At 44.3% G+C, this 23,276-nt stretch overlaps 1 protein-coding gene across 3 annotated transcripts in view; it reads left to right on the top strand.

The window, feature by feature from the left end:
• The first annotated feature begins 8,251 nt into the window (after positions 1–8,251).
• Positions 8,252–23,276, top strand: part of GPD2 (glycerol-3-phosphate dehydrogenase 2) — a 106,473-nt gene continuing 91,448 nt past the window's right edge. The window contains exons 1-2 of one of the 3 annotated variants that reach the window (XM_030579842.1): positions 8,252–8,699; positions 9,305–9,409. The gene's annotated coding sequence lies outside the window, so the exon portion shown is untranslated. Of the gene's footprint in view, positions 8,700–9,114; positions 9,410–23,276 lie in introns of those variants that run through there. The other 2 variants (XM_030579844.1, XM_030579843.1) reach the window with 2 other exon arrangements.

Here is a 23,276-nt window from a genome sequence, read left to right as displayed (position 1 = left end):
GGATCCGACCCCCAAAGCAAACTGTATGGTGCCTAGTTTATTACCGCAGAAGGACAAAGGGTTGAGCTGGCTCTAGGGGAATTCAAACTTGATGTTCTAGGGAACTGAAAGATTCCAAATCTCACGCCAATGACTCCCCCCCCCTTTTAAAAAGTATTGCCATCTCTATATTTTATTTGAGATATTCAGGCTGCCAAAATTGGAAGCAAAGACTATTACTTACTTAACAAAATTTCAGTGATATCTAGAGTGACAGCCACATATTGTTAGTTCAGCTTTCAATTTAGTTCATTCTGGTTATACCTGTGATAATGTTTATGTGCAACTGGAGTAGGATTGGATTCCTATGGATTCAGATGGGACCTGCTGCTGACATTTTGCTGACTGCCAGGAGACTGGAGCATGCCTCAAGGACAGTATGTGTGGGCAGGAGATGGGCCCTATAATTGATTTGCAGCCACAGCTTATTTTTCTATGGCTGGTAGATGACATGCCTTGTCCTGCACAGAAAGCATGTTGACTAGGCATTGAAACAGGGAAGTACAGCAAGGAAAGTAGCTCTTGGAAGCAGCCAAGAAGCGTGGTAAAGGGCAATCGCTGCTCCCTTCCTCCCAAGAAAGCAGGGATCAGTAAAAGCATGGTCTTTTGAGGGATCCTGCCCCTCCTCAGATCCCAGCTCCCTTAAGCAACAGATCTAGGCAGTGCATGGACAAAGATAGGCTGATGGGGAGCTTGGCTGTTGTCATAAACAGATGGTTAAGGATTAATGTCTCTTTTACCTGTAAAGGGTTAAGAAGCTCAGTGAACCTGGCTGATACCTGACCAGAGGACCAATGGGGGGACAAGATACTTTCAAATCTCTGTGGAGGGAGGGTCTTTGTTTGTGCTGTTTGTTTTGTTTGTTGTTCGCTCTTGGGCTAAGAGGGCCAGACGTGCAACCAGGTCTTTCTCCAATCTTTCTGAAAACAGTCTGTTATGTTCAAATAGTAAGCACTAGCTAGAAAAGGTGGATTGTCTTATGTTTGTTTTCTTAAATTGCAAATGTGTATTTTGCTGGAAGGAGTTTTACCTATGTTTGCTGTAACTTGGAATATTCAGGCTAGGGGAGAGGGAAGTCCCTCTAGGCTATATAAATCTGACTACCCTGTAAACATTTTCCATCCTAATTTTACAGAGATACTTTTACTTTTTCTTTCTTTAATTAAAAGCTTTCTTTTTTAAGAACCTGATTGATTTTCCCCCCCCTTGTTTAAGACCAAGGGGATGGGTCTGAACTCACCAGGGATTGGTGGGGGGAAAGGAGGAGGGGAAGGTTAATTCCTCTCTGTTTTAAGATCCCAAGGAGTTTGGATCAGTGTAGTCTCTCAGGGTAGTCCAGGGAGTGGAAAGTCTGGGAGGGGGAAAGGAGGGGGGATGGTTTATTTCTCCTTGTTTTAAGACCCAAAGGGTTTGGGTCTTGGGTTCCCCCGGGGAGGTTTTGGGGGAACAGAAAGAGTGCCAAACACTATATTTTGGCCTGGTGGCAGCGCTATCAGATCTAGCTAGGAATTAAGCTTAGAAGGGTACATGCCAGGTCCCCGCTTTTGGATGCTAAAGTTCAAAGCGGGGGGAAAAATACCTTGACGCTGTATATAAATAGCCACAGAATCAGGTTGCCTCTGAGTCTAGCATGGGATTTTACGCAGGCTTCACCTAGTGAAAAGACTCCACTGCAAGATCTAAAGGTTAGCATCAGAGCTGGTTGGCATTCTGCACTGAGTGGCTTCAGTTCCTCCCAGGCACAGTGCAGCAGAGCAGCAGCAGCCAGTTTGCAAGGGTTGGGCACCACTCCCCGCAAACTGGAGCCAAGCGCCTCTCCTCCTCTTACTGGGGCTTTCCCATTTTATTGGGTGAATGAGATGCCTGTTAATCAGGCAACAGTGACCGGGCCCACTTGGACTTGTGCATTTCTTAGCCCATATGCTGCTGCTGTGTACTGGTGAGATCACAGGTATGGGGGTGCTGGCTGGATGCTGCATTGGCTCCTAGTGCATCCACCACTACCTCCTTCTCCAGTCTAAGGGGCAGAGAAACAACAAGATTTTCCCCATTAACAGAAGGAGGTGGGACACACAATCTTCAGCTAAATAGCAAGAAAAATGAATAGAGGAAAAAAGAGAGGTCAAAGGGTCAAAACAAGGGATGCAGAAGGGAACATCAGACAAACCCCACTATTCTAAGATCCGCTCCAAGGAACTTTGACCAGGACATATGCTAGAATGAGTGCTCAAGAAAGGCCCCACAGTGACAGGGAGAGCCACTCCATCCAACTTCCTCCTGGACCTGCAAAATGGTCACTTGGGTCAGTGCCAGGAAGAGGCTGAGGAGGAGACCCTGAATATTTGTAGGGACATCATGGATGTAGTACGGAAAGAGCAGCCAATTCTAGTAACAAATTTTGAAGGAGATGTCAGCAGAAAAGACTTCTGCAACTTGTTGCACTGTAGATAAGTGTGTGCCAGGGTTTCCTTCCCACTGTAAGATTCAGGGAGTGGGGGAAACCTGTAAACCTCATCAAACCATGGCCTGCTCACAACCCCACTCCACACAGGAGCCACCAACTGATGTCCTTGGCACACTGTGGAACCAAAGTGCAATACAGGCTGGTCCACCAGAGACCTTAGCTCTTATATAGGAAGTGGCAGATCCTGACGCTTGGGATCATGGTAGGATTAGAGGGCTGCAAATACAGTGAGGAGCATAAGTATGTATAGATATTCCCAAAGTGTAGCACAGAGACAGACTTTCTGGATCTTATGCAGGTTACTTGGGTAGAGTGCTGCAGGCCTGACAGTGGCCTAACATCAAGCTCCAGAGGGCCAGGGGATACAGATTGGTGGGGAGCACTCTCTAACAAGACTCGTTCAACATTAGCAAGAGGTGTGGGACAGGGAAGCATCATTTTCAGGAGTACACAATGGGAGATAAAGGAATGAGCAGTCCCATGTCCTGGACAAGCACAGTTCAGTCCACCCAGTTCCACCAACTGCACTCTGTAGGTCTGTCTACACAGCAGCTGGGAGCAAGCCTTCCAGCTCACATAGACAGTCTTGCACTACTGGGGCTTAAACTAGTGTGCAATAATAGCAGTTTGGACACTGTGGCTCAGGCTGGATCTTGGGCTCTCAAGTCCCCCAACCTACTCTGCTTGAAAGCCCAAGCTCCAGCCCGAGCCACAAAATCCACACTACTATTTTTAGTACGCAAACTCGAGCTCCACTAGTGAAAGTCTGTCTACCTGGGCTGGGAGGCTCACTTTCAGCTGCAGTGTAGAAACAACCCTATTCTGGTGATGCCAGCCAGGACTAACTTTGGAACACTAAGGGGAACTCTATCACCTGCACAAAAGATAGGGGTTGGGTATCAGGGGTTCAGCAAGGAAGCCCTTGCCCCTGACAGCCTGAATAGACCTGGTTATAGAGACCAGCTTCCAAGTCCTGGTAAAAGACCAGCAGTTCAGAGAGGTGTCAAGGGAGACCTGTCAGTTGATATAAGAGGAGCTGCCAGTCATATCAGAGAACTTAGAGGCAGTGGAGGAAGACACACTCAAAAGCTTCATACCAGACAAAAAGCAATGTTAAGGAGAGCTTGAAAGTGGGAAGTGTGGCTCTAGCTTTGTACATACCAGGCCCTTTCCATGCTCTCCCAGAGAGAGGCTGAGAACACCCGAGGAGATCCAGTGCTTTTCTGGCCAGAAGAAATCCAAGACTTTCCTCTGGGTATTAGCCACATTATTCAGGAGTGGAGTTTCAGGATCATGTGCTGGTGACAAAATATGGATGGGATCAGTATTTAATCACCAGTGTCTTCCCACTAAGAGGCAGACTGGAAAAGTCCAGGCCCTGCCTGCAACTGGTCAGATATTCTGGACTCCAGTTCAGTCCAATTGACAAGTGGGGAGGGATTAGTGGCAGAAATATGGATGCTGAGATAAAGTAGTGGACATGTGCCCCACTGAATAGTACAAAGCATAGGTGGGAGGAACCCATTCCAACCATCAGGGGAAAAACTCTGACCCAGATGACACTGGTGGAGGAGATTCGCTCAGTAGATGAACTTGCAGGCCTACACTCTCACCAGATTTCCTGTGTACTGAGACACAAGGGGCTGTTGTTGGCATAAGCCCATAATTACCACCATCATGTCTGGCTCCTGAAGCATCAACCGGATCATCTGCAAAGGAAGAGACAGAGGAGGGTTTCAGTGGCAAGGGAGTAAAGCCCTGACACTCTCTGACTGATGAAAGTTTGGTCAGGTCCCCGTTGAGGTTGATCCAAGACTCCACAGAGCTGTGCAGCACCTGAAAGAACCCCTAGTGCAGAGACCAAATCTGAACACCAGCAGAGTCTCCTGGGATACCCTTTCCTGGCCAGAAGACCACTCCACACACACTAGATTTAGCAAAGCCCAGACCAGAAATGAGTTGTCAAAAATACTCTGAACTGAGATTCCATTGGTCTGGTTGGGGTGGATCAATACTGCCAGCACAGACTTCAGCCACAGTAAGATGGTCTTAATTATGACCTTGTGGAGCAGGAATGTGTGCAGATATTCTCTAGACAAAGCTCCGAGACAGACCCAGCTGCCATCAGCCTGTATAGTATGGGGCTGCTCAGGTGGTGCAGCACAGTGATACTGGGCACCAATTCCTCACGTCACTGAGATCCTCTTTCTTTGGCAGAAGAGCTAACAGTGCCCATCTGCATGAAAGAGGAGGTGCTCCACTCCCTATGGATTCAGGGCGAGACATGGAGGAGGTCTGGAATGAGGGACATCCCAGAACACTAACAGATCAGTCCATCAATACTTGGACATTTATTAGAGAGTATCAGATGAGAGCTTTCAAACAGCTCAGACTGAGTGAGAGGAAGCTCCAGTTGGACCTAGTACCTTTGCTGACGCTTGGAAATTCATTCCAAAGGACCTCGCAAGTTTCATAATTTGTCAGATCCAGAGAGGACAGGTCAGTGTAGAAAGCCCTTTCCCCAGTCATCTCTGGATCCATAAAAGGGATTGCCATCCTCTGCCAGGAGGCAGAGAAAGTTTTTTGGAAACCCTCCTCTTCTGTAAGGCATAGAAGAGCCACATGATCTATTCTCTGAAGCACTTTGAAACATGACCATATGAATGAATGAATCACAGGCATGGGAGTCACCAAGGGCCATAACTTCCTGCATTTCTCCAGTCTGCAGAGAGATGGCTCATTGTGTTGGTGACCAGGCACCTCTCCAACTCTATCACTTCCTGCCCCAGTGCTGCATACCCTCCCACCAACTGGTCCCCTTACTGTAGTGGCCATCAAGGAGAACTGTGCATGCATCCCACCATCTCCTCCTCACCATTGTGAAAGCACCCTTCTGTCCTTGCCAGGCCAGCCGGAACTCTGGAAGGGTTCTACAAAGCCCACTGTGACAGAATGAGAGTATACTAGAGCTGGCTCACCATACTGTGGTCTTTGTAAGTGCTCCTGCATGGGCCAAAATGAAGATGTAAGTGGTCACCTAGTACCTCTCACTCTTCATACAGCCCCACAATTCAAAGTTGGTGTTAAAATCCTTGTCTATGACTAGACCACTCAAAAGGATCAAAGACAGCTAACACAAGAGATGCTTGTTGATACAAATACACCAATTTTGGCCTATGGGGGCACAGATGTCCTCAGATCCCAGCCTATGTGCTCTTGGAAGTGCAGCAGATGAATCAGCACAGTCCTGGTGACCCTCAGCTCTTTGGACCGTAGGGCCAGGAGAAACAAGGTAGCACCCCCGCCAGATAACCTGGTAGGTGATTGAAGTGCACACTATTCTCCCTCCTCCCACATTCCAACTGCCAAGTGGCCTGGGCAGGCAGAGTGCTGCGAGTCTTGTGCATGATTATCATAGAAAATTCCCCATCCCAAAAGTAGGAGAATACCTAGCACCTCCTGCAATCGGGCTGGGGCGGGGGGGAAAGGGGCGCTGCCACTGTTGCTCTGCTCATAGGTGAACAGGGAATCATGGAAGCAATGGGTCAGTGGTACTATGTGAGTACCCACTCCCATTCCCTTGCTTCCCTTACCCATAAGGCCCTCACAGAACGGAGGAATCTGTGGAAACTCCAAAATTCCTGGAAAGCAAGCTTCACCCTCTTCCTGGAGTTTTTTTACCTGCCTACAGGAAGTGGGGTACAATTCCTCCTGTGGAACAGCACAGGCAAAGGAGTCTGTGGGCTCAGTTAAGCTCACTGACTCACAGACTTTCATCACATTTGCTCTGCCTATGGGAACAAGTCCCCCTCTCCACAGTGACAAAAGGTTGGCCTGGCACTACCTATACCACATAGGCCAACCTGTCCCTCAACATTGGTGTTAGAGCAGAGAGAGCAAAGCAGCCACAGTGAGAGTGGGAGAAGGGGGGAAAAAAAATACAGCCTCCTGGTGACTGTCCCCTGACAGAACGAGGGGGCTACACCAGAGCTGTTGAATATGGGAGGTTAGTCAACACTCCTAGACTGATCAAGAGTGGGATCAGCTATACCACAGCAATCTTGGTAAAGGTATCAACAAGGAATTTCACCCTATCTTTATGGCTGAGTCTGTGAGTTTAACACCAAGGACACAATGGACTCAGCACCCACTGACATGGTGTTGACATTTCCCTTGCAGGCTCAGAGTCCCTGAGCAGTTTCAAAGGAGCTCAGGGGACAGTCTGCTCCATCCAATGGCATCCCAGAAGGCCCAAGATATGGCCACCAAGCTCTGTTACTCACCAAACTGGGCACGACAGCCAAGAGGCTACTACAGTCAAGCACTGGGCCAGAGTCTAGGCCAGGGGCAGAATCAGGGTCAAGGATTGTGAGAGGAGGAGCACTACAATGGAATGGACTAGGGTCAGCCCAGGCTTCAATATCCTTAAAGATGGCCTCTAAGTCCACAGAGTTTCCCCTATAAATCACTGAGAAGAATTTGACCTTGGCATGAACTGGTGGGCGTGGTGTTTAAAGGTGGGATCTCACCCAAGGCCTCTTCCACCAAGGACTCCAAAGAAAGGAGGATGGCAACTCTGTCCCCTTCTTCTTCCTCTTCAGCCATCTCCACCTGCTGGACTATCTTAGGGGGCAGCATTTCAGAGGCAGCTACAACATCGTCTCTGAATGGTGAGTGGGAGCATTGCTGAAAACTGTAGGGAGGCACTTGTCTGAGACTCATGCTTGGGCTTTGCCTTCCACTACTCCCTGTAGTCATCTTCCAGGCGGTGGTATTAGACTCAGCACAGATGGTTTACAAGTAAGGGAGACAAAACGGGGGCTGGCAGGGACATGGATATTCTCCTTTTGAGGTTACTCTGGCTCTCCCACTCTCTCCTACACTGCTAAGAACCTGTAGGTGCCTGGTGGTGGCTGCCTGCTCAGTTGGGTTCAACAAGGTACCATCTCCAGCATCAGAGTAGAGTCAGGCGGGTTCACCCTGTGCCTGAGGTGAAGGTGGGTGAGGGACTGGCTGCAAGCATGGGGCAATGGTGGCACTGGTGTCAGTGCCTTCTCTTGACCTGGAGGGGGGGACTCATACTCCCCCCTTGCTGGCCCATAGGAGAGTCCCTTTAGATGTGCCCAGTGTCTTGCCCAGGAGGCACTGCACCTCCCCTGATGGCAGTAAGGTTGTGAATGGTAGAGGCTTGGGTCCTTGAATTCCATCAGGAGAGTGACAACAGAGGAGCTTGATTTCCCCAGGGCAGAGAGGGGGGATAGGAGGGCCACATTAAGGAGGAAGGGTGGCACTGAGGACTGCAGCACCCTCATGCCCATTCCCTCCAAAGGCTTGATGGGGATGCAAGTGTCTTACACTGCAATTGCCCTTCAAAAGCCACTTTGTCCTACATTGGCTTCGAAGGGAAGGCTGATGTCATGGAGTGAGGACAACAATGTTGACCGGGAATCCCCTTCCTCCCTCAGCCTCTGCCTCATCTGGGCCACTGAAGCAGAAGCCTTATAGGGGAGGGTGGGGGCTTGCCACCGTGGTGGAAGAAAAATGGGGGCAGTTAACCAAAACGATAGCACTCCCTCCTTCCTAGACAGAGCAGAGCGAGGGGGGAGGGGCCAAACAAAAGAACCAGGGGAGTATTAGTGACTTGCTCCTCCTCACTGCGTGGGGGGAGGGGAAGAGCTCAGGGCAAACACGTGGGGGGAGGGGCTCAGGAAGGGACAGACACGGGTGGGCAGAGGGGAAGCAAAGGGTGAGAGGAGGCCCTGTGTTCCCAAGAAGGGGGGTTACTCTTGGGCATATGGGAGCAGAGAGAGGGGAGAGATGGGCGCCAAGACATGCGCCCTCCCTCACAAGAGGGGACGCAGCAAATCCAAATTGCAGCAAGGGGACAAAACCAGCGACAAGCCAACAAAATAGGGCCAGGTGCGGGAGCAGGACTGGCCACTGTGGCCAGAGACCCGCGTCCGGGGAGAACCAGAGCGCGCGCACCCGCCCGCCCCGCTCGCAGCAGCAGCAGCTACCAGTGCCAGAGCAGGGACAGCTCTTCGCTGTTCCCCTCACTGCTCCTTCCAGCAGCAGCAGGAGGAGGTTACTTTTCAGTGTCTGGTTACAAGAAGACACGCCTCGTGCTGCCTGGAAGCGTGTTGAATGAGGTGCTGCTGGACGGGCAAGTACAGCAGGAAAAGCAGCAAAAAGCACGGTAAGGGAGATGCACGGATTCCTGCAACCCGGGGCAGCGGGGGACAGTGCTGCACAGGGCCTAGTGGGGAGCCTACTCTCCCTGCTCTCGGGGCGGAGTCGCTTCCTTTAGGCAACAGCTCCAAGCAGCGCGCGGACAAAGCCAGGCCGAGGGGGGAGGTATAAATAGTCACAGAATCAGGTTGCATCTGGGCCTAGTGGGGGCTGTTAAGGGGGATTCACTAGTGCCCAGGCCCCAGTGCAAGGTGTAACGGCTAGATCCCGCTGGCGGTCGAATCTGCACTCAGTACTGGCGTTAACTCCTCCCGGGCACGGTGCAGGGCAGCAGCAGCCTGTTAGCACGGGCTGGGCCGTGCTCCTTGCAAGCCTGGGCCCAGCGCCAAAGCTCTCCTCCTCCTTCTGCTCGCGCTTTGCGTTCCATTGGGCGAAGGAGACGCCACTTAATCCTGCGGCCCCGGCCCAACCCTAGTGGGCTTCCGCGTTTCCTGGTACCTAGAAAGCCCATGAGCCGCTGCTGAGTGTTGCTGAGGGCGCAGGTATCGAGGCTGCTGGCTGGAAGCTGCATTAGCCCCACTGCTGTTGCATCCACCTTCTCTTCCATTCTAGGCGGTAAAGACCTTGCTGGAAGCATCGGCCAGTGTTACTGAGCAGTTCCTCGTGTTTCAGGGAGCAACAGCCTGACTAGGCTCTTTGCCAGCAAATTCCTGCTTTGTAAGTGTCTGTGCTATTTGTTTTTAAAGCTGTTTTGCTTTAAGTTGCCTGCATTGTTAGTAATAAAATAAAGAAGGTTACTGGGGGAGAAAAATTGAAGCATACCACCCAACTCATTTTAAATACAGTGGGCTGGCAGAGCTTTTTTGAGAGAGCGCTCATGGGAACACTAGTAAGTAATTTGATAGATAATTTAATATTATGTGTACATGTAAAATAATAAAACAAGGCTTGGCAGCACAATGTGTATTGCCAAGCAGCTGCTACCCTGACTGGGCTGCAAGAATTACTCCACATCACCTTCTTGTTATTTGGCAAAATCAAATCAGAGCACAACTGGGGTGAAAACATTTCTTCTCCGAGTTATCATCAAAAGGTATTTTTATGCATGAGGGGCAGGAAGGGTGTGACTTATGCAAACTACAGTCTGGCCACTTCTTCAGGACTCAGTTACTAAATTTTGTGGTGTCATAACTCAGATGGATTGCATTGCCTCTTGCTTCCTAGATAAAACTGTAATGGACTTGTCAACACTTTTGTAGGCGGCAAGTGACTTTTTTTGCTTCAGCTTTTAATTCTGATGTAAGTTTTTATTTGCAGTCATGGATACAGTGATGGCAAAAAAAAAAAAAGCACTGCAAAGTGTTGCTCAGTGGCTTTAAAAACAAACCAAGAACAGGGTAATATACTTGTTACGAATTAAATGTAATTTACTATCCTTCCGCATTAACCCATACTTGCAAAAGTTCCATTTTTACAACCCTAATCGATTATTATAAATTTCTTGGGGATACGCATCCATTCAGATCAAACGATTAAACAGGAATTTCACAGTGGAATGTGTTCTGTAACAAAAACTTCAGTTGTTACTACTTAAGAGTTTTTAAAATTGATGATATATAACAAACTTGTATAAGGCCCCTTGTAGCGACCTCTTTTTGCTTTATGTCATCATCCCTTTCAGTAGTTAAGTACACTTAGGATTTCTTAGTATTCTGAAGCTCTTGTTTTATATAGTGGCATATCAGACAATTCCCTAAACATTGTGGAATCTGGTTAACTTTTCTGCTAGTGAAGCATTCCACTATAGTTAAGGTGTTGTCTCTACTAAAAATGTCTGTTATATATTGCACCTTTCTTTGAAAATTCTAATTGACCAAAAAAGTAAATGTTCTATAACAAACTAGTAAACAGAGTGGAATATTGATTGAGTATTGCTTTCCTATTGGATACCATACAAATCTAACTGCTAGGAAGATGAATACTGGCCACAGAATACCATTTCCATGGTAACATTGCTGAACTTTTGAAAATAAAGGGAATTATTTTTAATTTGAATTTTAAAAAAGATTTTCATGGAATAAAATCTTTTGAGTTGGGCATTTCTGTATAGTTAATGACCAGGTGGATTTCCTTGAGCTTTTCTCTCTTCTAGCTAGCCACTAACTGTTAGGGAAGTGTCTAGTGTGAAGGCCATTAGTACACACCCTCCATTATATGAGTTATTTTGCAAGGCTTGAACATTTTATCATATTTACCTTCCATAGGACTAAACCTATATAAAGGCTGATACCAAAGATAAACTTGAAGCTAGCCCTGTACCCTAGCTGCTGGTAAGAAGTAGGAACCGTCTGTCTTGGAACTCTCACTTTTCTCCACTGTTGGGGCAAAAATAGTTCTTTCTTTTTCCCTAGCAGCTGCATTTTCTCCATCCTCTTGTCTTGTTTTTTGTTGTAGGGGAACTTGCTTTCCTCTCAACCCCACTGCCCACTTCTGCTGCTTAGAGCTTCCTCAAGCAGCAACAGAATGAAATTGACAAGACTAGGCACTTGAGCTGCCTCTACTCAATAGCCTCATACCAATTTCACACTACTGCTGTTTGAAAAAGCACTGAATAAGTAGCAGGGCACTGGAGTTCTCTTTGTAGACTCAGACAACACTGTTCACATTTGGAAATTCAGCTTCATGATCGTAAGGGGCCGATTATTTTTATATAAAATCTTAATTCTTATGGTTCCTAATTTTTGAGGGAGAGTTTCCTTATCTCCAGTGGCTGCAATTGTCAAGTCCTGGATATCGCTTGTACAGATATTATTGCAGGAGTGATACTGATCTCAAATAATTCTAATTTGTGATTCTTACCCATACTTAACACAGATGCTATTCTTATATTCTCCCTCTCTCTCCTCCCTCAACACATATATACCCATACAAACACTCTGGATCAAAGTTTGAGAATATTTGCTGGCAGTCTGCAGAAAGCTGGCCGGCCATATTGTGCTAGCTTTCCTTATTTCCAGCTGCTAAGTCCCTTTTAAAAAACAGCTAAAATATATTAAATAATTTCCTGATATTACTTTCCCATATAATGATCACTGTAGTGGCTACAAGACAGTTACGTGATTATGAATGAAAGGGGAGGTGTTTTATTGCAAATGACAGGAGAGTTTGTCCATGAGAGAGTCTCTCTATTTAGATATCGTCCATCCCAGGAAAATTCTTGAGAACATATAAGAGGTATCATTGATGCATTCATTATTTTTACATATACAAAATTAATATATAGCAACAGATTTGAGATTTAAATTGTCTGAGGTCAGGAAATTCAGACTTTGACTTTCTGCTGGAATTGTAACTGTTACTTTCATGGGCTCTGTGCATTTCACTGGGTCTTTCATTTCATGATACTATGTGTGAATATGTATAGATTCCACTTAGCTGATTGTTACTCGGGCTGTATGGTTTGTCATCTTAGGCTAGTTAGGCCCATCTTCTGAGTACTGATTGGTACTATTATAGATAGCACTTATCAGATAAGTGAATTTAAATACTTAGGATCAATGGTTGCGGAATATGGTACCCTCACAAGTTGTACCAATCTGTTTCATACAAATGGCAGGAAATGTCTCTGTGATAAAAAGATGCCAATGAAGTTAAAAGGTTGAGTGTATAAAACTGTAACTTGACCCATCCTATATGTATAGAACAGAGACTTGGCCAGCCACAAAAAGAGAAATTAGTATGCTCTCCACCACGGAAATGAAGATGTTGAGATGGTCAAATAGTTGTACACTCTGTGATAGGAAACAAATAAGGTTGTGGGGTACCTAATGTGAGTTGCCTCAACTGAAGAGAAATTGAGAGAGGTGAGGCTACGTTAGTATGGGCACATCTAGTGAAGAGCCAGGAGTTATATTGGTAGGATGACTCTTGCAGGGATCATAGATGGAAGATGACCAAGGGGAAAGTTAAAGTCTCAGAACATTGATCAGATATCAACAGACCTGAGGGAGACCAATTCTATACACCCAGGCATACAAGCATGAGTTTTGAAAGAAGGCTATAAAAGTTGCTGACTCCAAATAGGGAAATGGCAAGAAAGAGGAAGAAGACGACTTGTCTGATAAATAGTATCTCAGTCACATTTTAGTTCAACCTTTTAATTTTTTTCACTCTTAAAAAATCTATTCTGCTCACAGAATGACAAATATAAATACATAAAATGATAGTTCTTATAAGTCATTTTCATGCTATTCAATCCTTGAATTCTTCAACATTGTCAGATTAATTATATAGCTATGAAACAACCAGCCAAATCCTCAATGGGTGTAAATCAACATAATCCCACTGACTTAAATTACTAGATTACGCTAGTAAAAGATTTGGCTTGTGGTTCATCTTTTCAAAAATGGTCTCAAGTTGCATAATCCATAATTGCATAACCAAGTATTTTTATTATGCAGTTTTCAGTGACCAAGTTTTTTTTGCCTTAAAAGACTCATTTGTACATAAAAGTTTATTGTTGGGGCAAGAATGCTTGGCTAATTCTGCTTCTGATGTCACTGAATGTGTAGATGATTAACTTTAAACCACAAAAATGAATGTAATAATTTCATTTTTTAACTTACATTGCAGGAGGGTTTTTTCCCCACTCAGGTTATATTTGAAACATGGCACATTTATGGACCTAATACTGCCACATTTGCCCAAGTTTTCTAACAATTCAAATAATTCAACATTAGCTAGCGGAGAGCTATGTTTGCTCGCTATGTATGTAAGGCTCTGTAGCAAGGTTCACTACTTATGGCACCGCTTCATGGCTTAGGGGATGTCCCTTCCATCTGCCTATTGTTTTAATATCACCTTCTGGGACTCTTGGTAGTAATCTTTTTTTTGTTACTTGTTCCTCCATCCAGGTCACTTTAGTTCTCCCCTTCAGGAAGTGGGAGGAATGGCTGTTAGGGTCTTTCTAGGCAAGCTGTCCCTCTGCTGTTCCAGGCAGTTCTCTGTTCTACATCCAAGGCCGTGCCACTTCTCTGTTGGCTGGTAGGGGAACTCGGGGTGTGCCTACACTACCCACTGAATCGGGGGGCAGGGATCAATTTATTGTGTCTAGTCTAGACATGATAAATCGACCCCTGAGCACTCTCCCGTCAACTCCTGTACTCCACCGCCACGAAAGGCACAGGCAGAGTCGATGGGGGAGTGGCAACAGTCGACTCACTGCAGTGAAGACGCCGAGGTGAGTAGGTTTAAGTACGTCGACTTCAGCTCCTTTATTCACATAGCTGAAGTTGCATAACTTAGATCGATTTTCCCCTGTATAGACCAGGCCTCAGACCTTCCCTCTGTTCCAGGTTCTAGCCCAGAGACCCTATGCTCTGCAACTATGATCTACTTCTAGACTTAGCTGCTACTTCTCTGAGCTCTGTTGTACTTCCTCTCCCTTACCTCTAGAACCTCTGGGTTTACTACCTGTCCGAGATTCCTCTGCTCTGTAGCTACTTCTCCATCCCTATAATCTCTAACCAACATCCCTCCTGCTGATTATTTCCCCCTGCAAGCCCCTTCTGTTCTCTGCTTCTTAGCTTTGTTCCTGCCCAGGTAAACTTCATCCTTAATTAAGCATTATTGATCCTTGGCTCCCTTCCAGGGGCAACCTCTTAATTGGTCCATCTTGCCTACCTTACCCCTTCAAGACTGGCATGGGTGAACACTCCATCACAGGCTCTTTCTGTGCAGGGATTTTTTGCAGCAATGTAGCTACACAGCACCAGTGTAAGGTGAGGCTTGCTCTCATGGCTACATGATTACATGATTTGGTGTAACTAGATACATTTCCCAATTATAGATAAATCCTAAAACAGTAGGTACAGTACCTGCAGTGCTGCATATTCATTTGTATAACAACATGTGATGATGGGGTGTACAAATGTCATATTAGGCTAATAGAGGCCAAATCAGCCCCAGGCAGTGACATCTGAAACTGGTGTCATTCTTTGGGGAGGAGTTAAAAAGGGAGCACCCAGCTCAGTTACTGCCTTAATGGGAGGGAGAGCAGACTTTGAGATCTTACTGTGAGCAGAGGAGGTTGGGTGGGGCTAAGAACTGGGAAGCCTGCTCTTAACGGGGCCCCTTCCAGGTAAGGGATGAGGTTTTTTTTTTATTTTTCATGTATATGTGGATTTCAGTGGGTGGAATTTTTGTACTGGACTTTTTTGGGTAGACTCCATGTATATTTTGGACTTTGGAAGGAGTGGAGCTGTTATATGGCCTAGCATGGAGGGCTGTGTCACCTCATCTGGGAAAGTGTTGGAGGCTGGGCAGAGCAGCTGATGACCAGGAGGAAAAGACAGGCAGAACACTAATGTGCTATGCCAAAATGGGGCATGTTTCTACATACTAATTAAGGAACAGATTGGTCATATAGTATATTCAATGGCAATAGTGTATTTTAATTGCAGTATTAGCTAAACAGAGCTGTGCTATGTCTCAGTGATTTAGGGAAAGGTAATATATTAACATAAATATTCAGCAGTAAGGGACAATGACTAAAGATTAGTTGTTAACTTTTACTTAGTGTGTGATATGTAGGTTTAACAGTTAAAGACATAGTCAAGTGTCTGTGTTCTTGTTTCTGTGTTTCCATACAGTCCCTTATAAGTTTTTTATCTTTGTATCAAATTAAAGCTTGGGTAAGCTCCACTTGCTGCATATTTATTTGTACATGTGTAAACACAGTAGTTACCTTCATGATTCTTGAAGTAGGCTGTCCTAATAACTTAGTGTCATCTAAACTATTATGCCTTTAAGAGTAAATTCCTGTCTTTATATAATAAATATGGATGATTTAGTTGGGGATTGTTCCTGATTTGAGCAAGGGGTTGGACTAGATGACCTCCTGAAGTCCCTTCCAACCCTGATATTCTATATAAATGAAAAATTTGTTTTTAAAGTACTACTGTAATGGCACAGAATTCTGTGTTTTGGATTATTACTGTACAATTTCTGTAAAGATGTTAAAAATGTTCCCATTGATATAATAATGATATGCTGCATTGCTTTGTTAGCATTTTGAATTAGTGTCCTGAAAATTAATTTACTGAATGCTCCATGAAAGGCTAACCACTAATGTGTCTTCAGGATTCCAGCTATCATTAATTGTTTGTTCTTTGTTTGTGTTGTTATAGCACCTTGGGGTCTTGACTTATGACTGGGGCTCCTTTGTGCTACATGTTGTACATGAAGTTGGTGGGATCATTCAATGGCACACCCACTTGCATAAGGACTAATTACATTGTGGTGGATTCTCCATTAATGCCTGTGATAAGGGCAAAGGAGGGGAGAGAATGGTAGGAAGGGAAGGCAAGGCGAGCTGAGCAGATTAGAAGGGGGTTGGAAAATTTTAGGGTTAGAGGACCAAGGTAAACCATCTTTTGGTAGATCAGTTTCCTATATGAAAACATTAGGTAAATTTTCTCTAATTTCTGCTCAAGCAACAGTTCTTTGTCATTCTGTTTTCTGCCTTCTAAAATCCCTTTTGTAAGTATAGTTGAAGAATCCCACTGTTTTCAATATCTGCTTAGATAGTTGGTTCCTGTTTTCAAATGTAAATGTTTTTTTGGCTGTTTCAAACCAAGGGTTTTCATGCAACTCAAACAATCTGCTTTTTAGTTTTATCTGGATTGCTTGTTGTGATGTTATTTGAATGCTCGGAGACAGATTTCCAGAGATTCTTGTTTTCCCTCTTCCTGAACTTTTGTCTACATTCTTTTCCTTAAAAAGATAGGTCTTCTAGTCTAGTCATATAGATGAGTTAGATCTTACTGTATTTTCTTATGTAACTAGTCCTTAGGCAAGTGGGTGTGCCATTGAATGGTCCCACCAACTTCACGTAATACGAATGCAGGACTGGGCTCTTATGACAGTCACGCATTGTATAGCACTGAATAACTGGACACATAGTTGTTGACTCCCCTGTACATTTTCAGGTGTATGGGGAACAACTTAATGGAAAGTGAAACGGTAACATGAATATTGGGAAGGGAGGGAAAAACAAACATTAGAGGAAAGATTGAAAAAACTATTGGTGAGGCAGATCAAAGAAAAGGGGGAAAGAACATGCTGTCAAGAGGAAGACTGAACAGATTTCAGCAGACTGAAAGATTAGCGCAAGAAAATAAGTTATAGAAAATCTACATAACAGTAAAAAATATTTTTGTATTCATTTTAGTGAATTGAACATTTGAAAGAAGATGGTGTTTTAGACCAAGAAATATTAGGAATTTACAAAAAGGAGCACAACACTGATGAGAAATAATCCCTCCCACTACTTCAAGTCTTACTCATGGGGGATGGGAAGTGAGAAGGGAAATGTATTGTAATTTTTGCCTTTAAAAAGTGTCTGGCTTTCTTTCAAAGCTGAATGTCAAGCTGCTTCCCTCTCTAGTGTCCAACTGCAACCCCCTTTCAATTAAAAAGGAAAAAAAAGTCACTGTATGGCTTCTGCCCTCAGTTCACAGCAATGAAGAGTGCACCTCAGATCTCACTTGGATCCCAGCAAATAATTGTTTTTTCCAAAATACCAAAAGGCATTATTTCACGCCAAAAAAATTATTTTCAAGTTAACTAGTTAGCTAAAGTTTTACAGTAAAGCAACAGAAAGGGGTGGCTTAAAAATGTGTGTTGGTGCTCCTAAGGTAGTCAGTTCCTAATCCATTTTAACCAATTTAACTGATTTGATTTAAAAAACATCACCACACAAAACACTTAGTTTTGTCTCAGTGCAGTTTCAAAATGTCCAGTGATCATCCACCTAGAAAGTGTAGGCTAATGTTCGCCAAAGTTATTAACACCTTTAACTGTAGTTTATTTACTGAGTTTCTGTCCAAATAGAGGACATATACTTGCATCCTGATTTGTTTTTGCCCTGTTAGAAAATTATCTTGCTATAAATGTTTCTATAAGACAAGTGTTAGCTTCCTAAACTGAGCCCATGTGTGCTAATTAAGGACCTGATTCTGAAAGATGTCGAACACCTGCAACTCCCACTGACTTGGATGGAAGTTGCAGGTGCTCATGAGCTTTACAGAACTCATTTAGAAAATTGAAATCGTCTCCTGATATGCCTAAATTACTTATTGTGCAATTACTGAAAGGGTGGTGTCTGTGTGGCTGTGCAGATCTATGTCCAGTTTTGTAATAAACAAGACAATTTTTATATCTCTAAAACTTCCTGCTACAGGTGTTTGTTTGTCTGGAAAAATGGCTGATGCTAAAGGGCAAATGTTAGGATCATAGTAGTCAGGGTGGATTTAAAATTTTATTTAAATCAGATTATTAAATTAAAATCAAATACAGCTTTATTAAAAAACTATTTAAAATTAAATTTGAAATAATGACAGCCAATGTTAAGGCCTAAACTTTTTATAATCTATTAAAATATTTAAATTAAATGCAAAAATAATTTAATAGTACCTATTTGCTGCCAAGTTTTAATGAGAGTCAAACCACTGACCTGGTGAAAGACACTTGGTAAGCACTTAGAACTAGAGTATGAAGTGCTAAACTAGCTTTTGACAGCAATTGCAGAGAGAATATTTTCTTCACAACAGTTTTTCAACTAGTTCAGTTCACTGACTCATTCATTCCAGTTAAGAATCCCCCTCTCCCCCCTCAAAAAAGTAGGAAAGCTTGTTTTCATGTTCCAATCTATGAGTAAAAACAAGGTGTGAGATGATGAAATCTACTGGTTCTAAAATCTTGAAGGACATGGTAACCAGAATAATCAGCTCAATTTATTAAGTAACTACAGATAATAGTTCCTTTATTTAATAAATCAGTTAGTTTGCTGCGGCCAGGGAGAGGTGCCTCTCTTCCAACCCCAAGCTGCTGCGGTGAGAGAGGGCTGGAGGGAGTCCTCTCTCCTCACTGCAGCTTCAGGGCAACTTGTACCCCAAACCTGTCAACCCCAGCCCCAGTCCAGAGCCTGTTCCCCTGCACCCCAACCCTCTGCCCCAGCCCTGAGCCCCCCTGAACCCCTCATCCCTGGCCTCAGAGCCTTCACCCATAGCTGGAGCCCTCACCCTCCGCCCCCTCCCACATCCTGTATCCCTCATCCCTAGACCCACCCCAGAGCCTTCACACTTAGCCAGAACCCTCACCCAGCCCTCTGCCCCAGGCCGGAGCCTTTTCCTGCACCCTGAACTCTTCATCCCCACCCCCAACCAGAGCGCTCACCCCCCCACACACACCTCAACCTTCTGCCCTAGCCCTGAGCTCCCTCCCACACTCCGAACCCCTTGGTCTCATGCCCAGCACGTGAATTTTGTTATGTGAACCTCCATATTGGAGCACATAACAACTCATTCCGCACATGAATGTAAAAAATTAGAGGGAACACTGGTCACGGGGAGGGGTATTACAGAGAAAGCCCCTTAATTTTATTTGGGTTTAACTTTAACCACTTCCTTGTCATCATGGTGCTGATTTGAGATAGGCTTTGTATTATACAGAAAGTCAGACTAGATTAGTATCAAAACCTCTTTGGCCTTTTAAAGGGCCAGTCTTCTGAAAGGTGGTAAATGGTGCTATTATGCTAATGCAATTAAGCTGATTATTTTAGATTCATAGATTCTAGGGTCAGAATGGGACCAATGTGATCATCTAGTCCGACCCCCTGCACAAAGCAGGCCACAGAACCCTACCCATCACTTCTATAACAAACCCCTAACCTATGCCTGAGTTATTGAAGTCTTCAAATTGTGGTTCTGAAGACCTCAAGCTGCAGAGAATCCACCAGCAATGACCCATGCCCACGCTGCAGGGGAAGGCGAAATAAACCTCGGGGCCTCTGCCAATCTGCCCTGAAGGAAAATTCCTTCCCTACCCAAATATGGCGATCAGCTAAACCCCTGAGCCTGTGGGCAAGGACTTCACCAGCCAGCACTCAGAAAAGAATTCTCTGCAGTAACTCAGATCCCATCCCATCCAACATCCCATCACCAAACACTGGGCATACTTATCTGCGATAATCAAAGATCCCTTGCCAAAATTAGGCTATCCCATCATACCATCCCTTCCATAAACTTATCAAGCTTAATCTTAAAGCCAGATATGTCTTTTGCCCCCACTATCCCTCTTGGAGGCTTGTTCCAGAACTTCACTCCTCTAATGGTTAGAAACCTTCGTCTAATTACAAGTCTAAACTTCCTAGTGTCCCGTTTATGCCCATTCGTTCTTGTGTCTACATTGGTACTAAGCTTAAATAATTCCTCTCCCTCCCTAATATTAATCCCTCTGATATATTTATAAAGAGCAAGCATATCCCCCCTCAGCCTTCTTTGGCTAGACTAAACAAGCCAAGCTCTTTGAGTATCCTTTCATAAGGCGAGGTATTTCCATTCCTCGGATCATCCTAGTAGCCCGTCTCTGAACCTGTTCCAGTTTGAATTCATCCTTCTTAAACATGGGCAGACCAGAACTGCACACAGTATTCCAGGTGGGGTCTCACCAGCGCCTTATATAACGGTACTAACACCTCCTTATCTTTGCTGGAAATACCTCGCCTAATGCATCCTAAAACGCATTAGCTTTTTTAACGGCCCATATCACAATGGCGGCTCATAGTCATCCTGTGATCTACCAGTACCCCAAGGTCCTTCTCCTCCTCTGTTGCTTCCAACTGATGCGTCCCCAGTCTATATCTAAAGTTCTTATTATTAATCCCTAAGTGCCTGACCCTTGCACTTTTCACTATTAAATTTCATCCTATTACTATTACTCCAGTTTACAAGGTCGTCCAGATCTTCCTGTATGATATCCGGATCTTCTCTGTGTTAGCAATACCCCCCAGCTTCTGTGTCATCCGCGACTTTATTAGCCACATTCCTGCTTTTTGTGCCAAGGTCAGTAATAAAAAGGTTAAATAAGATTGGTCGCAGAACCGATCCTTGAGGAACTCACTAGTAACCTCTTCCAGCCTGACAGTCACCCTTTAGCATGACCCGTTTAGCATCTCCCCTTTAACCAGTTCCTTATCCACCTTTCAATTCTCATATTGATCCCCATCTTTTCCAATTTGACTAATAATTCCGCATGTGGAACCGTGTCAAATGCCTTACTGAAATCTAGGTGTAAATTAGGTCTACTGCATTTCCTTCGTCTAAATAGTCTGTCTCCTTTTCAAAGAAGGAGATCAGGTGGTTTGGCACGATCTATCTTTAGTAAAACCATGTTGTACTTTGTCCCAATTACCATTGACCTCAATGTCCTTAACTACTTTCTCCTTCAAAATTTTTTCCAAGGCCTTACATACTACAGATGTCAAACTAACAGGCCTATAGTTACTCGGATCACTCTTTCTCCCTTCTCAAAGATAGGAACTAAGTTAGCAATTCTCCAGTCTACGGTACAACCTCTGAGTTTACTCATTCATTAAAAATTCTCAGCTAACGGGCTTTGCAATTTCATGCGCCAGTTCCTTTAATATTCTCGGATGAAGATTGTCCGGGCCCTCCGATTTTGTCCCATTAAGCTGTTCAAGTATGGCTTCTACCTCAGATGTGGTAATATCCACCTCTATATCCTCATTCCCATTTGTCATCCTTTCATTTCCCCTAAGCTCCCCATTAGCCTTATTAAAGACTGAGGCAAAGTACTTATTTAGATATTGGGCCATGCCTAGGTTATCCTAACCTCCTTTCCATCCTCAGTGTGTAGCGGTCCCACTTGTTCTTTCTTTTTCTTCTTATTTATATGGCTATAGAACCTTTTTACTATTGGTATTAATTCCCTTTGCAAGGTTCAACTTTACTTGACTTTTAGCCTTTCTCACTTTATCCCTACATGTTCTGACCTCACTAAGATAGCTTTCCTTGCTAATCTCACCCTTCTTCCACTCCTTGTAGGCTTTCTGATTTTTCTTAATCACCTCTCTGAGATGCTTGCTCATCCAGCTTGGTCTACAACTCCTGCCTATGGTTTTTTTCCCCTTTCTTGGGATGCAGGCTTCCGATAGTTTCTGCAGCTGCGACTTAAAGTAATTCCAGGCCTCTTCCGCATTTTAGATCCACAAGTTCTTAAGTCCAATCCACTTACCTAACTAATTTCCTAATTCTTTAAAGTTAGCCTTTGAAATAAAAAACCCTAGTCCCGATCTATTTTGTTTATCCTTCCATTCAGTTTGAACTGACTTAGCTCATGCTCACTCGAACCAAGTTTGTCCCCTACAACCATTTCTTCTATGAGGTCCTCACTGCTCACCAAAACCAACTCTAAAATGGCATCCTCTCTTGTTGGTTCTTCAACTACTTGGTGAAGGAATCCATCAGCTATCACATCCAGAAAAATCTGATCCCTACTATTCTTGCTAGCACTTGTCCTCCAGTCTATATCTGGGAAGTAAAGTCTCCCATGATCACACATTTCCCATTAGTGTTTACTTCCTTCAAAACATTAAAGAGGTCTCTATCCATATCCCAATCAGCTCCGGCAGTCTGTAGCACACCCTAAGCACTATCCCAGGGAGGCTCTAGTAGCTTCTTTCCCAGTGTGATTTTTGCCCAGACAGACTCTGTCTGTCATTCCATCACTTCTTATTTCTTTACAGTTAACCTCCTATTGATGTACAATGCTACTCCACCACCTTTTAACCCCCCCTTTTTTTTTTTTTTTGCTGGGTATGTCCTTCACAGGGAAGACTGCCAAACAGCCATTAATATGTAGGGTTACCCTTGAGTCACAATAATACTTTGTTAAACTTCTATTAAATTAGACAAAACAGTCATAGGTTGACTTTCTCACTCCTGTCCTGTCCACCATCACAACTGGCACCATAACTGGCAGTTTCATTAGCAAGACCAAAGACTGAGTAGGCAGGGAACCTGATAACTCCAGGTCAGGGCAGAAGCATGTTGGCAGGGCAGTGTGAGAAAGCTTGCACTGTCTATGCCTGCTCAATCTATAGGGCCATCAGTCTGGAACCTCTCACCATTTTAAATTCACTTGAAATTTCTTTAAAGGAAATGAAAACAATATTAAAAATAGGCACAGCTATTAAAACCAATAACAATTTATAGTTGTATTAGATATGCCTGATGCCAAGCTTTACTGTTTTATCCATCTGTTAGCCTGAAGTCTCTGGACTTTTGCTTAAGTAGAGTATATTCTTTGAACTTATTTCCGAAGAGCAAGTGCTCTAACTACTAAGCAGTTTGAACCTAAGGATTGAAGTCCTGGTGTCCTGTTAGTTGTGGATGTGACCTCAAATCCTCTTACCACCTAAGATGAAAACCTTTGTGCTAATGATATCACCTGAATTCGTTTACAGTTACTAGAAACTAATTACTGTCTTGAAGTAAAATTGTACTTTGAATAAGTGTCCGCAGCTGCCAGCCACTTCAAAGGGTGCTTCTTAGCTGATGACAGAATTTGACCCTTGTAGATGAGAATTTATTTATTTGATAAAGGAAGATGGAAAATAGTTGGCACAGAAGAAAGACAAAGGCAGAATCTAGACCCTAAACACTGTGGAGTAGATTTCATTGACTACTGAGTGTTAAATTGGCTGCACTCTCATGGGGATCAT

Source organism: Gopherus evgoodei, chromosome 11 (genome assembly GCF_007399415.2).
Source record: "Gopherus evgoodei ecotype Sinaloan lineage chromosome 11, rGopEvg1_v1.p, whole genome shotgun sequence".
In the NCBI taxonomy this organism is placed as follows: domain Eukaryota; kingdom Metazoa; phylum Chordata; order Testudines; family Testudinidae; genus Gopherus; species Gopherus evgoodei.
This window is presented reverse-complemented; position numbering and strand designations above follow the sequence as displayed.